Source organism: Lissotriton vulgaris, chromosome 9, assembly GCF_964263255.1.
Source record: "Lissotriton vulgaris chromosome 9, aLisVul1.2, whole genome shotgun sequence".
In the NCBI taxonomy this organism is placed as follows: Eukaryota; Metazoa; Chordata; class Amphibia; order Caudata; family Salamandridae; genus Lissotriton; species Lissotriton vulgaris.
In genome coordinates, this window is record NC_141697.1 from 792,533,431 (window position 1) to 792,549,494 (window position 16,064).

Here is a 16,064-nt window from a genome sequence, read left to right on the forward strand (position 1 = left end):
CTAGCCACCATTGCCCCTAAGGCAACTATTCCCCCTAGTACAGCTAATAGTAGTGATTCTCAACAGAAGGGTGTAGTAGGGTTGACGCTGGGAACTGAGGTGGATTCTTGCCTAGTCAGAATACCAAATCAAGCTGTTCTTGTCTGAGATGTGGACATGGCTATGTCCTCTACTGTGAGCCCCAGTAACTTGGGCAAGTACAGACAGACTCCTTTGATTAATAACAAAGTGGCCCAGGCCTACAGGGACACATAAGCAAGTGTCACAATGGTGACATCCAACTTTTTGAACCCTGGACGGATAATACTAGGTGACAATTACCTAGTGGCCAATGCAAGCAATGTCACTACCACCCATAGTATGGCAATTGTTAATTTCTCCTGGGGAGGGGTAACTGGCCTCAAAAGAGTTGTTGTTAGTTCAGACCTCCCTGTAGAATGTTTGCTTGCCAATGATCTGGAATCTTCAGTCTGGTCTGAAGTGGAGTATAGGACTCATACAGAGATGTTAGGTATATCAGCACATGTCCTTGCTGTGACCAGGTCACAGGCCAAAAAGTGCAACACTGAACAGGCCCTGGATCCTGCAAATATGGACAAGTTGCCTACCAGGAGGAGAAGCAGTAGGGTTAAGGCAGTGCCTCCCCCCTTGCCTCAGGATTAGGATCAGCCTTCCAAGGAAGCTGATTGTGAGACCCAAGAAGGAACTGTCCCAGAAGAGCTTGAGCCTGATCAGGTTGAGTTTCTTGGGACAGGGGAACCTTCAAGGGCAGATCGGAGGCAGGCGCAGTTGGACTGCCCTTCTATTAAACCCCTCAGACAGCAAGATACTGCTAAGGCTGCTGGGAATGCTACAGGTACCCATAGAGTGTATTGGGATGAAGGGCTCCTGTATTCAGAGGCTAGAGACCCCAAGCCTGGTGCTTCCAGTAGGTTGGTCATATCTTTGGCATGCAGGGGCTTCATTCTCACCTTAGCCCATGATATTCCCCTAGCAGGACATATTGGCCAGAACAAGACTTGGGACAGGCTTGTCCCTCACTTTCACTGGCCTAACATGTCAGAAGATACCAAGGTGTTTTGTCGCTCCTGTGTCACCTGCCAAGCCAGTGGCAAATCAGGTGGCACCACAACGGCCCCCTTAATACCACTACCTGTGGTGGGGGTTCCCTTTGAGAGAGTTGGAAATTGACATTGCTGGACCAATGATCCCCAAACAACATCTGGGCACAGGTTTATTCTGGTGGTAGTGGATCATGTCACCAGATACCCAGAAGCTATTCCCCTAAGGACCACAACAGCACCTGTTGTGTCAATAGCCCTCCTGGGAGTTTTCTCAAGAGTGGGTTTTCCGAAGGAGGTTGTCTCAGACAGAGGTGCAAACTTTATGTCTGGATATTTGACTGCTATGTGGAAAGAATGTGGAGTGAACTACAAGTTCACCACACCCTACCATCCACAGTGCAATGGTCTAGTTGAAAGATTCAACAAGACCTTAAAGGGCATGATTAAGGGTTTACCTGAAATGCTTAGGCGAAGATGGGACATCCTACTGCCCTGCCTTTTGTTTGCTTACAGAGAGGTCCCACAGATGGGGGTTGGCTACAGCCCTTTTGAAATTCTGTTTGGGCACCCTGTAAGAGGACCCCTTTGTCTGGTGAAGGAAGGATGGGAGATAACCTCAAAGCTCTCAAGCAAGACATAGTGGATTATGTACTTGGTCTCCGCTCCAGGACGGCTGAGTTTATGAAAAAGGCATCCAAAAACCTTGAGGCTTGCAAGGAACTTCAAAAAGCCTGGCATGACCAAAAGGCTGTGCTGACTGTTTACCAGCCAGGCAGAAAGTGTGGGTGTTGGAGCCAGTGGCCCCAGCAGCACTCCAAGACAAATGGTCTGGACCCCATTCTATTGTTGAGCAGAAGGGAGAGTTAACCTATTTGGTTGATCTTGGAACTCCCAGGAGCCCCCACAGGGTGCTTCATGTCAACAGATTGAAACCATATGTTGACAGGGCAGACATGGTCTTGCTCATGGCTACAGATGAGGGACAGGAGGAAGAGAGTGACCCTCTCCCAGACCTGCTTTCTCAGAACCCTGATGATGGTTCAGTTGATGGTGAAGCCTTGGCAGGCAGCCTCACTGAGCAGCAGCAGACGGACTGCAGACAAGTTCTACAGTCCTACAGACATATGTTTTCTCTGACTCCAAGTAGGACTAGCTGGTGCACCCATGAGGTGGACACTGGTGACAGTCTGCCTGTAAAGAGTAAAATCTACAGGCAACCTGATCATGTAAGGGACTGTATCAGGACAGAGGTCCAAAAGATGTTGGAGTTGCGAGTCATTGGGCCCTCAGAGAGCCCTTAGGCCAGTCCTGTAGTCCTAGTGCCTAAACCTCACACCCGGTGGCCAAGATGGCGAACTGATCAGACGCAGGTCTCCATGGCTCCCTGGCCCGATCTCTCCAATGCCCCTTACAATATAGCCTGATCCCCCAGAACACTGCATACTTTGTCTGCCCGGTGACAGCTGCCGGCTGCCGTCCCCCGGGTGTTACTGCGGGGCCGGTGTGACCCTCCGGGACTGCCTTGGAGAAAGGAGGAGGCGAGCCCGCGACCTCGGCAAAGGCAGCCGACGCGGAGTGGTGGCCAGCGCTGAATCGGCCTCCAAGCGAGGGAGCCCACTGCCGCCCGTGGAGCCTGGGCTGAAGCCTGCTGACCGTGGCCCTGGGTCCGCGACTGCCTCTGAAAGCTCGTAGCCGATACTGCGACCCGGCCCCGGGCCTGCCCGAACACGGTTGCCGCATCCCGCGATGCGGCCTTGCCTGCCCGCCCCGTGGAGGCCGAATCAATACCTGGGGCCAGCATCAACATCGCGTCGCAGATCTCGTGGCCCCGGCTGGGGGCCTCCGAAGAAAACAAAGCGGAGGCCCGCGCCGTTGCACGGGGAATCCCCACTCGGGAGAAAAGACATTACTGGTGCCTACCTCTGCCCCGCACTGCACCCGAGGGCCGGAGGTGAAGCTGCGCCCGGTCGCAAGGCCTGCAGCGCTGGTGGGGGGCCTGTGTGGACGTGGCGACTGAGGAGGGCGGGCCCGCCAAGAAAGGGCGGCCCATTGCAACGCTGAAGCAGGAGCAGCCCACGGCGAGCAGGGAGTGCCCCCGGACGTCCAGAGACCCGCGACACCCCCGGGAGAGACGATAGCAGCGGCCCCAAAGCAAGAGGTGAGGAGAGCACTGCGGGGCTGCAGAAGGGGTGTTACTCGGGGGGCGTAATCGAGCCCCCGGCGCTGGGCCAGACTGCAACCGCAGGCCGCGCCACGCGGCTGGCACGGTGTTGAGGCATCTCCTCCTGACAACGCCAAGACCGCTGGCCGACGGGCCCTTCTCGGCTGCCCACCTGCGCTCCCGGGGACCCTGGGGTGGCGTGGCGGACCGCGCTGGAAGTTGTGTCGCGGTGAGGAGCCACGCTTGGGCCAGCTAGGGGCCTCCCTGGAGTCGGCTGTGGGTTCCAGGCCCCACCGGGACCCAGCATAGATGTTGCCACCCCCGCCGACGGGGAAGTGGGCAGGACGACGGGCACCCCTGGAGGGGCGACCTGCAGAGGCGCTTTACATCACTGACCCCCGGGATCGCTGTCGCGGAGCCACCACCTTTGGGCGACGTAGCCACCTGCCATTGTGCACACCACAGACTCGGTCTGAAACCCTGGCCCACAGCACTACTTTCCACCGCCCTGACGGCTAGCACGGGAGGCCGCTCCGACGGGCCGACGAGTCATGGCGAGTCTCAGAGGCAAAAAGGGGACTCAAACACTCCCAGAGATGCTGGCGAAAACCCAGAACAAACCTGACAAGGGGCCACCCTCCCCTGAAACCACAAAAGCACCGCCGGAACAGCCCGGGGATTACACACCCATCACTAGGTCCTTCCTAGAGTCCCTGTTCAACTCCCTCAGAGATGACTTTAAATCGCTGAAACAGGAGGTTGCCGGGGAAGTCATGGAGCTCAGGAGAGACGTGGAAGGCCAGGGGGAGTGAGTGGTCGCCATTGAGGAGGCAGACCAGGCAAGGAGCGGCGAAATTGAACAACTCCAGCAGGAAGTCCTGAGACTCACAGAACAACACATAGACCTACAGGCCCACACAGAAGACTTGGAAAATCGGTCCCGTCGCAACAACATACGGGTCCGGGGGGTCCCTCAGAAAGCGGAAGGGTCGGATGTTAATGGCTACTTTCAGGACCTCTTCCGGGGCATCTTAGGGGAGTCGGCCGACTTTGCCATCCGGATAGACAGGGCACATAGAGTGGGTCTCCCCAGACGCTCGCCCGCACCGCCACAGGACATCTTGGCCTTTGTCCCCGACTTCCCACTCAAGGCTTGTTGGGTCCAATCCGGATACCGACACCGCAGTCAACTAGATCCTTCGTGGGACAGCTCGAATCTAGCTCCTGGTTGTCGTCGACGCCTCCTGGTCCTCGTGGCTGCAGAGACAAGCTTCACCTCCTCACCTGAGATCATTTCGGCATCACCTGGTTCTTTCCTGGTTCCTTCCTGGTCACTGGCTAGTGACCCAGGCTCTGTTGTCCCCTCTGCTTTCAGGTTCTTCACTTCTTCGTTCCACTCTTGGATCCACCCGGACACTCTTCCACTGGCCGCCTGCAGCACTTCTTTGGCAGATCTCCTTTGAAAGGACAAAAACCCGACACGAAAAGACACCTATGCACCCGGCTTCCCTGGGTGAGGTAACTCGAGTAATCCGTTGCTCCTGTGGGTATTGACTTTTCAAGTGTCGTAGTTAAAAGGGGTTTCACCGTAGTCCACCCGGAAGTGTCCTTAATCAGTAACTTTGTAACTTCTTCGTTCTCCATTATAAGTCAAAGGTAACTCGCAACTGTGTTTAGACACTGCACGGGTCTCCCGTGGGTCTTCTACTTCCTAACCTTTGGTTGTCTAGTGTAGCCCCAGCGATTCCCAAGGCCTTAGGCCTATTCAATATTTCTGAAGTGGTTTTTGTACCACTTACTTAATATATGGTTTTTGAGGCCCCTAGGGCAAAACTGTATTTGTGCAACTTATCGTATGCTAATTGAGTAACTTGTGATGTACTTCGATCTCTGACCTCATAAAGAGTTCAGAGAGGTTGTGTTATAAATAAATAAATAAATATATATTTGATATATACCTTGTGTGGTGTCCTTTCATTTGGTATTCAAGGGATTATAATTGGTAAAACATCTGGCTTCACCTGCTCTCTGAAGTTTTAGCCTAAGACTGCTGGTCCATGCTACCACTAGGATAGCTTGTCTATAAGGTTGACTTTACAACCACCATCAATAAGGGTCGTTTAGACTGGTGCAAGGTGCCCACTAGAATAGTGGACATCATATGCCAGGCTAACTTCTCACAAAGTAAAGTAAAGTATTTCCAATAATGCTTCCATTGTATGCCCTATTAGCTGTCTCCTCAGGAATGGTGTTGAGTTTGCTTGGTCTGACGAGTGTGCCTCTGCTCTCCCGCATGTGAAGGAATGTCTCAGCAACAGTGAAGCTCTCAAACCTTTTGATCCCGAGCTTCCCTCATGCATAACTGTTGACGCAAGCCAGGTTGGCTTAGGGGCTGTGCTAACCCAAAATGTACGCAATGACGACCAGAGAATACAACATAATCCATGGATTTCTCTTGGTGGACCCTCCAACCGAAGATTCAACTTAAAGAGTGTGTGTCGCTAGATGTCCAGACCAAGGGCTCTGTACATAGATCATACATTTCCTTTTTAAGGTTGAATTAGAGTCCACTGGTCCTGTTGAAGTGTGAGAATGTGAAAGGTTTTATTTCCTTATTGGAGGAGAGGAGCAAAGGTACCACAATAGTGATTTGCTACTGGTTACCAGGAAAATACTTTTTGATTTAGGGGCCACTATTTCATACATTGGCAGCTGCACTCCAGAGGCAGAACTAACAGCCTGGGTACTTTACACACTATCCAAGGAATCTCCATCAACACAAAAATCCTCCACTTGTTCATAATAACTGGCCACTGACTAAGCAACTCCTTCGTTGTGAGGCTTGGAATGTTTCACTGCTAGCAGACAGCAGCTGTGCCTGCATGTTCTGCATCAGGGCAGAATAAGGCATATGCTCTCCATGAAGGTAATGTTAGTCAGGTATCAAAAGGGCAGCTTTTCAAGCTCTGAATTTTGACAGCATTGTGTTACAATCGTATATGTGATTATTCTGTTGCGTTATACTTTAATAAGCACAACTTTGGTATGTTCCATATACCCCCGTGCCAACAGGCCTCTTGGTACCTTCCACCTGTGAAGCTTATCTTAGAATGTTCATGTGGAGAGTGAGAGATTGCTGGAGAGCAGAGCAGTTAAGAAAAGGCAGTTAATCTTCTACGTGTGAAGTCTCTTGTGTTACAGTAGACTTTATAACAGTGGCTACGATCTGTGGAAGGGGACAGATGTTCCTGCTCCTCCCCTTTTGATTGAACTCTGGCAGCATGGCAATTAAGCGCAGCAAAGATAAGAAGCACTTTGAAGAAGAACAGCAGCCAGTCACTTGGAGAGTGATACTTAAGCAACGTCAACTGGTGAGGTCTCGTTAACATTATTAACTGGGCAAAGGATGCTTAGCTTATGAACATAAGAATCGAAAATCTGACAAGTTACAGACAGTATAATACGCGTCCTAAGCAGCACTAGCATATTCACGTGATAATTTACGACGCAGACTCAATCTAAGTCTGTCTGAAGGGTACCTGATGTAGTGCCTAGAAGCATAATTACTGTTAATTGTGGAATCTATTCAACTTACCAGTCAGGTGTTCTGGATGAGGCATCACCCAGCGTGGTGTTTGTTGATCGACGTATGGGTCTTGAGGCTCATATACTCTTTGAGCAGGGTCCTCGCAGTTGACACCCAGTGATCCCTTCACCCTGTGTATTGTTGAAGAGAGGAGCCGAGACGCCATCCGTGCTGTGCGCAGAATTATCCCAGCGCCTAGGTGAAAGAATAGTGGGCGGTGCGGAGGGGTCACGGAAGAATCGGGACATAGGCGTCTCAAGACGCCTCGGTGCCTGCTTTTGTAATCCCCTGCGGCACCTATCCAGCGTTGCTCAGGCTTCCCTCAAGCTTCCTGGCATTGATCCCAGTGAACTGCAGCGGTGCCTATTCGGCAGATATTCAGCGTTGCTCAGGCTTCCCTCAGGCTTCCCGGCATCGAAGTCAGTGATCCGCAGAAGTGCCGGCGAGGGCGCATCTAACTTCAACCGCTCGAGTTTCCTCACGGCTGAGCAGCATATTCCAGTCAGGAACGCCCCTGTGCATGGTCTTCTTCCTACGCAGCAGTAACTCAGGGCCGGTAAACATACGGCCAGCAACCCAATCCCAAGCTACGGAGATATGCACTCCTGTGTGTGACAAGCTTCCGAGGACCGGTTTCCGGCATTACAGCCGTCTTCAGCCCGGCTTGCTTGAATCCAGTGGCAAAGTGAGCCAGGGGCTCACGTCTGAGCATACCCTGCCACACTTATGGTGGCCAAAAGCGGTACAAAAGGGGGCAGTTCGGGCAGTTCGGGCTGGACTGTTCCCATGAGGCACAGGGTCAGACTGATTTGCATATAGCTATGTCTGAACTGAGGTGGCAGAGTGGGCTAAAGAACGGTGATGGATCAAACCCAGATCTTTTGACTGGGTGTGAGTGTTTGATTGGTTCAGATGCTCCGTCCATCACCACCCCCTTTTGTACCGCTTTTGGCCGCCATAAGTGTGGCAGGGTATGCTCAGACGTGAGTCCCTTGCTCACATTGCCACTGGATTCAAGCAAGCCGGGCTGAAGACGGCTGTAATGCCGGAAACCGGTCCTCGGAAGCTTGTTTCCGGTCCAGGGAAGGCATGGCTTGGCAGTTCGGGCTGGACTGTTCCCATGAAGCACAGGGTCAGACTGATTTGCATATAGCTATGTCTGAACTGGGGTGGATCAAACCCAGATCTTTTGACTGGGTGCGAGTGTTTGATTGGTTCAGATGCTCCGTCCATCACCACCCCCTTTTGTACCGCTTTTGGCCGCCATAAGTGTGGCAGGGTATGCTCAGACGTGAGTCCCTTGCTCACTTTGCCACTGGATTCAAGCAAGCCAGGCTGAAGACGGCTGTAATGCCAGAAACAGGTCCTTAGAAGCTTGTTTCCGGTCCAGGGAAGGCATGGCTTGGAAGTTCGGGCTGGACTGTTTCCATGAGGCACAGGGTCAGATTGATTTGCATATAGCTATGTCTGAACAGGGGTGGCAGAGTGGGCTAAAGAACGGTGATGGATCAAACCCATATCTTTTGACTGGGTGTGAGTGTTTGATTGGTTCAGATGCTCCGTCCATCATCACTCCCTTTTGTACCGCTTTTGGCCGCCAAAAGTGTGACAGGGTGTGCTCAGACATGAGACCTTTGCTCACTTTGCCACTGGATTCAAGCAAGCCGGGCTGAAGACGGCTGTAATGCCAGAAACCTGTCCTCGGAAGCTTGTTTCCGGGCCAGGGAAGGCATGGCTTGGCAGTTCGGGCTGGACTGTTCCCATGAGGCACAGGGTCAGACTGATTTGCATATAGCTATGCCTGAACTGGGGTGGCAGAGTGGGCTAAAGAACGGTGATGGATCAAACCCAGATCTTTTGACTGGGTGTGAGTGTTTGATTGGTTCAGATGCTCCGTCCATCACCACCCCCTTTTGTACCACTGTTTCTTAAACTTGGCACATGGGCAAATCTCGGCAATGGAATATGAAGCCCGAGATACTGTAAGTGGATATCAGTAATAATTATAGCTCTAAGATCTCTGCAGTCTATTGCTGCCACAGACTCTTTCAAAACAGCTTAGCTCTCACTTCTGTCTCTTCAAGTTAGAACAGCTGTCATTCTTCATGTTGTTTCCTCCTTCTCTGCCTCAACTTCATATTTTGTACCAAAGATGCCCGGCCATGTGGAGGGGTAAAGACACTAGAGGTGGTTCCTCCCTTGGGGCGGAGTGGAGTTGACCCCCTACTTTGATCCACCACCCACCTCAACAATATAGCAGTCTTCATCGTGCATTTACATTTCAAGTGCATACATAACATTTGTGTTCGATAAACCTTTGTACCACTTTAAACCTGGGGTGCAATTATGTGTATTTCAATCGTGGAGGCAGGTGGTGTGCCTGAGGTCCCAGGGATTGTTGGCACTGTTGTGTAATTAAAGTGTGCATGACAGACTGGCCGGTCGCTGAGCTCGGCCAGCCTGATATGTCCTTCAGGACTGTGATTTCGAAACCACTGTGTGTCGAGTTTGGGGGAAGCAAATGCTGCTCCCCTTAATGCTCTTGGGTGTTGGGTTGCTAAATCCCGCCAATTCCAGCGCAGCTCTCATGATATTTCATAAAATAAACTTCATAGGGGAAACATCATTTACAACGAAGTCTTTTCCACGCATGACGTTTTCAACGATCCACTTACCCCGCAAACGTCTCTTCAACGAGGGAGCCTTCAACGACCGTCTTTACCACGCAAGTGGTATTCCTTTTGGTCGTCCAGCATGTAAGTTCTGCGTGGCCTTGGGGGGTTCTCCCCCCCATAAAAAAAAAAACGAGCAGGCTACATACAATAAAAAAACGCACTAAAGTGTCATTAAAAAAAAAAAGAAAAGAGCCGCACCGAAGACGTGGCGAGTACGTCATAATTGAAGTCCTTTTTAGGTTTCGCTGGGGGGCGGAGCCGTTAGGCTCCTCCTCCAGAAAAATCTATTGAGTACAGTAAGGCACTATGGAACACGCCCCCGTCCCATTGGCTAGCTCCATAAATGGAGCCTAGCCATTGGACGAGGGGCCTGTCCATCAATGCCGGACCAGACACGGGGGCGTTCCCGAGATTCTTTGGCTTTTGCCGACGTCACGCGACGCCGGGAACGCCCCCGAGTCTGTTCCGGCATTTCCGGCACCTCCCTTGCTGCTCGGGTCTCCTTATTTGTTCCTAGCTGCCCCTCTCCCGCCTCCCTCGTCCTCTCCCGCCCCCCTCCCGCCGTTCGTGTACTCTCCCGCCTCCCTCGTCCTCTCCCGCCCCCCTCCCGCCGTTCGTGTACTCTCCCGCCCCCCTCGTTCTCTCCCGCGCCTGTTCCTGGTGCCCGTCGTCAGCTCTCTCCTCCCCCTCTCCCGCCCCCTCCCGCTTCTCTCTGATGCCCGCCTTCTGCCCGGCCGGCCGTCGTCAGCTCTCTCCTCCCCCTTTCCCGCCTCCTCCCGCTTCTTTCCTGGAGGCTGAGCCTGGACACAGCTCCATGCCTCCCCGCGGGACGTTCCAAACTCGGTCTCTCCACCCGAGGATACATGCCACAGATCACAAGGTGAGAGAGAGAGGCTGGTGCGCGGGAGTCCTTGGCCGGCAAGGGTCTGCTCGCTCTAATTCCGGGTGCGGCACTTACCCCTCCCGAGCCTCCCTCCTTCTTGCCCTGCTGACATGTCACTTCTCGGTTAGACCCCATTAGAGGCGCAGTCCGCTGTCGCTCCGCGGGGCCGGGAGTCAGTCCTGCTGGGATATGATCCGGCAGACCCGAGGATGCGGCAGACATCACCTGCCTGCTGATGGAGGCTACACACGGTGTCTGTCAGCTATGAGGAGGCAGAGCACGCCCTGCAGAGCACGCCCTGCCTCCTAGTGCCACCTGCTGCCCCCTGTGACCACCTGGTTAAATACTTGTTAGGGAGTGACATGCTTGACTTACAAGCTACCGTAGAGCTAGCTTGCAGTGTGCAGGCAGGGAGTGCACACACAGGCTGTGCTGAGCCGCGCCGCAGAATGCCAAGGACAGGCCGTGATTCCACAGTACATTTAAACGTTACTAAACAGTGGTTATACTTGCATGAACACGCCTCTTGTGCTTAGGTTTTGGAGAGTGGCTGCGTACAACGTCGGGAGTTTAGAATGGTATTTATTTTAATATCTAAATAATTTCTTAGGTGCCATGCAGCACTTACTAACTAACGGCTTCTGAGCAGTACTAAAATGTAGAGTGTGTCGTGAGAAACCTGGTTGTACTCGGCTGCCTGGAGCTGCTTCAGCCACTCTCCAAGTGTCGGCGCGTCAGGTGCGCCCGGCTCACCCTGACCAGAGCTCTCACTCGGTTCCTGCTCAAATGTTGTTGGTTGCTCAACAGATGAAGGCGCTGTGGTTGGTGAACCTAACAGGCTTCAAAGAGACCAGCCTGCCCCGTGGTTGGTTGGTGCAGAGATATCACCCTGCCCTGCGGCCGGTGTTATTTGCTCACCCACTCCTATTTTCTGTGCATTCCGGTACTTTGAGTGACAGAGAATGCGAACCCACAAGAGGCTGCATGTAAAGCAAAGCACAGGGTTGAGTGAGCATCTTAGGCCTGGCGAGAGGCATGTTGAGGCCTCGGGCTTGTGGGCAGCAAAGCGCTGCGAGGCGTTCTCTGTGTAACTATCAAGCCACCCCAGTCTTCAGAGCGCCCCCCGTACCCTTCCTCCTCCCAGTTGTTCCCGGGCATTGTCGGTGTTTCTTGTCCCCCGGGGTGGGGCAGTTAAGTGCTCCTTAATAGAGCGCAGACAAACCCCTATATATTTCGAAGGCGAGTCGCGAACGCGGACTCAGCAGAGCGAGCGTAAATAAATCGGGGCGAGTCGCTGCTTCAAGCGCTTTTAGTACAAATATGGCTCGGCCTCCGCCCTGCAGCAGGGCGAGACTCGGGCGGGGGTGGCAGGGTGCCAGTCCGTGCCCTTCGAGGCTGCCCGGAGCTGTGCCCCGAGCCCCAGATTCAGTCAGTGGATCCCCATGAAAGGAACACGAGACCCCACAGCAGCCTGTATGGTAGAGAAAAGTAGCTATCATTGGGAGGGGGGGGGAGTCTTTCGGCGCTCTGGGCCCTGGTGCCACTGCACCTGCTGCACTATTTATACCTGCGCCCCCGGCAGTAGGGAGTGTGTGTGTAGAGCTTAGACGGATCGAGGGGGGCTCTGGGTGGAGATTTTTATGTCTGCTTAGCAGCTTAGGGCTGTTTTCCGAACAGGTGCCTCTGGGTTCCTGGGCTGGGCGTGACCCCTGGAAACTATTTCTCACCAGCTCTGACTCAAGGTGCCTGGTGCGGCCCGCCATAGCCTCCTGCCCCTGCCCCCGCCCCCAAGACTAGCGCGCGGCCGGAGAGGGCGAGTGCAACAGGGCCCGGGCTGTCCCGCAGCGTGCACTTCCACGCTATAGTGCGAGGCGCTATATCTTATGCTCTGCTAGCTTGGAGGGCACAGTGTGATGACGCTACTCGCTGCTGTACTATTGTGTTGTAATTCCATTCATATCCTGCTTACAACCCCCGACGAGGCGTAGAAGCTCTCTAGGGCGGCTTACAAGATGCTCCGGTACCCAAGATAGTGGTCAATCCTTGCTATTGGTTATTACTGGTCAGTGTTTATTGTTGACTAATGGGATAACTAATCTTGTGTGTCAAGAAAACCATCCCATCTACTTGCTCCAGTTTCTGTGTAATCGATTAAACAGGAGTAGATATGATCGTTGCCGTAGGAGGGTGTATGTTGAGATGAATTGGGTGAGGCTGTGGTACAGGCACCGTTCTTTGCCACCGCCTGGGATACTGTGGCTCTCAGTGGGATGCTAGCGCGTGCTCTGGTATCTACTGTATGCTGGGTGATGGGAAGGGGCTCGCTATAGAGTGCTTTCTTAGGCTGTACAATGACACACTGCTGGATGGTATGGCTTGGCATGGGGATTGTGTCTTTGAAGAGCTACCCTTTTCTCCAGCCTTATTGGCCTGAAAGCCAAGTTGAGCCCTGCAGTCTGATTTTTAGGTCCCGGATGGGACAGTGAATATCCTGCACTTAGCAACGATCTACTGTTTAGAAAAACTCTAGAAAGGATCGTTTACCCCACCCATGACTTACCATTGTTTGGCTACATTGGCAATCTTATTTTCCTTCTTTTCATTGGTGGACACTTGTCAGCACGTGTGGGCATCACTTTGCATGTGTTTCTTTTCTGTCCTGGAGCATGGACCAAGTACTGATTGATTTCTTGATTAGTGTCCTTCCGCACTGCTTGCGCTCCGATTGTAGTACTTTTTTTTGCAGGACAGCTTGAAACCATCAGAGTGGAAGCTTGCACTTCCCGGTATTTCCACGCAGTGAACACAACCAACTAGCAATAACGAAACTTTGCAGCATGTCACCAATTTCTGAAACATAAATGTTTGCCTCCTGGCTCCCTGCCCCACATGGCCTTTGTCGCTCTGTCCTCCTGTTGCCTGCTTGTGCGTGTGTTGGGGGGGCTCTGTTGGTGTGTGTGTCTGTATGTGTCTGTATGTGTGTCTTTGTGTGGCATTTGCCAGAGATTAAACTATTGGCATTGTAAATGACAATGCCATTTATTTATCTGTTGTGAAGACCAACACATAAATACAAATTTTGTCATTTACAGTGCCAATAGCTCAAACTTTTCAAAAGGCGAAACCATTGCATTGTAAATGCTTGTTAGGTTTTGCCTCGCCAAAAAGATGCGCTCTGCGCATCTTTTTTGCGAAGCAAAAACCTAATGAGAACTGTAGTGTGGCTTTGGGTCGGCCCTCGTCATTCATTGGCTGGCTCCATAAATGGAGCCTAGCCATTGGATGAGGGGCCTGTCCGTCAATGCCGGACCAGACACGGGGGCGTTCCCGAGATTCTTTGGCTTTTGCCGACGTCACGCGACGTCAGCCGAAAGCCGGGAACGCCCCCGAATCCGGTCCGGCATTGAAGGCACCCGGAAGAAGTCCAGGTGAGTGCTTGCCTTAATTTCCCGCTGTTCCCGCCCCCTCTCCTGCTCGCAGCGTCTCCCGTCCCCGTTCCCGCCCCCCTCCCGCTGGTGACCGTGCTTTCCTGTTGTCTCAGCCAGGCCCGCTCCCCGCAGACTCCCCTCCCCCTGGTCTCCGTTGTTCCCACCCCCTCTCCTGCTCGCAGCGTCTCCCATCCCCGTTCCCGCCCCCCTCCCGCTGGTGACCGTGCTTTCCTGTTGTCACCCACGGATGGCTCCGTCAAACATTCTAAGAGCTTCAAAGATGCTCTGAAATGCAAAGTTCCCTCAGATATCACACACCTCCCTATGCACACCAAGCGCACACTAATCACACACAGACATTAAATAAAAAAAGCAATATGTACCTCTTCAAACAAAAATAACATGCATCCTACTGCACTGCCCATGCATAAACCTCAATTATCAATTCAAACTCTTTAACATACTACATACAGAACACTATCGCAACACCATATACCACTCATAACGTAAACAAAGATATGGCAGGAAACAAAATGCGCATTGGTATGATTTGGTTAAGTGCAGCTAAAAAATCCGAACCATTAAATTATCAGAAACCTACAACTATTAGTGGCGATAAGCAATACCGAGGTACAACAGCAGCGAGGGGAGTGACCCACTGACCCGGTCTCATACCTGAAGCTTGGGCCTCCTGCTCAGGTAAGGCAGAATGCAGTTGCTGCTCTGCTGGTCGCATGGCTTTGTGTACACGATGCCGTATATCACCCAACAAGTGTGGAGCACGTATACGATGAACACCCCCACAATAAGGGTTGTGAAAGAGCTCTTGTTGAGCATGACTTGAAGCAAACTAGCACTACAGCCGGTGTCACCGCAGGATTTCCAGAGCCGGTGTAAGGGGAGGAACTTCCGTTGCTAGGGCAAGGTGATGGACAGAGAGAAAGGACAAGCCTGATGCCGAGGCTATAGAATACCGCCTTAAAAGTACTTTATTTGCGTGCATTTTTGTTTAAAAAAGCGGGCTTGGTCCAAAGCTGTTAGAACGTTTTACAAGACAGCAAGACACGTGTTCACAATATCATAAACGGCGAAATGAAAACAGGAAAAATTGTATTCGCAAACGAACTGTACTAATGAAAATTGCTTTTAATGTTAAAGTAACATTTGAATAATCTGTTTTACCCCAGGAGTTCATGGATTTTCTGTCGGGGACACCATAAGATTCAAACAGACCAGTGTGAGGATATTTTTGGAACCGGGGTTTGTTTTTGACATCATATGAAGCCCTTGAGACACCGAAGGCTCTAATTGGCTAAGAGCACTGATACAACAGCAGCGAGGGGAGTGACCCACTGACCCGGTCTCATACCTGAAGCTTGGGCCTCCTGCTCAGGTAGGGCAGAATGCAGTTGCTGCTCTGCTGGTCGCATGGCTTTGTGTACACGATGCCGTACATCACCCAACAAGTGTGGAGCACGTATACGATGAACACCCCCACAATAAGGGTTGTGAAAGAGCTCTTGTTGAGCATGACTTGAAGCAAACTAGCACTACAGCCGGTGTCACCGCAGGATTTCCAGAGCCGGTGTAAGGGGAGGAACTTCCGTTGCTAGGGCAAGGTGATGGACAGAGAGAAAGGACAAGCCTGATGCCGAGGCTATAGAATACCGCCTTAAAAGTACTTTATTTGCGTGCATTTTTGTTTAAAAAAGCGGGCTTGGTCCAAAGCTGTTAGAACGTTTTACAAGACAGCAAGACACGTGTTCACAATATCATAAACGGCGAAATGAAAACAGGAAAAATTGTATTCGCAAACGAACTGTACTAATGAAAATTGCTTTTAATGTTAAAGTAACATTTGAATAATCTGTTTTACCCCAGGAATTCATGGATTTTCTGTCGGGGACACCATAAGATTCAAACAGACCAGTGTGAGGATATTTTTGGAACCGGGGTTTGTTTTTGACATCATATGAAGCCCTTGAGACACCGAAGGCTCTAATTGGCTAAGAGCACTGATTGCGCCCATTGGCTACTGTTTATTTCAGCAGTCTCTCAAACCTATGCTCCCCGATTGGGTCACTATCGGCCATGTACTGTTTCGTTTTACTTGCTCATGAGTCATAATATTCCTAGATTTTGCCGACGCTTGTGCCCTCGCGGCTGAGCAGGCTCTGAATTGGCTCACACTCTCTCCGTTACTATTGCATACGTGCCAATATACCCGAGTCAGGCGGGTGTCTACCAATTTCTAACCCCCCCAAAAA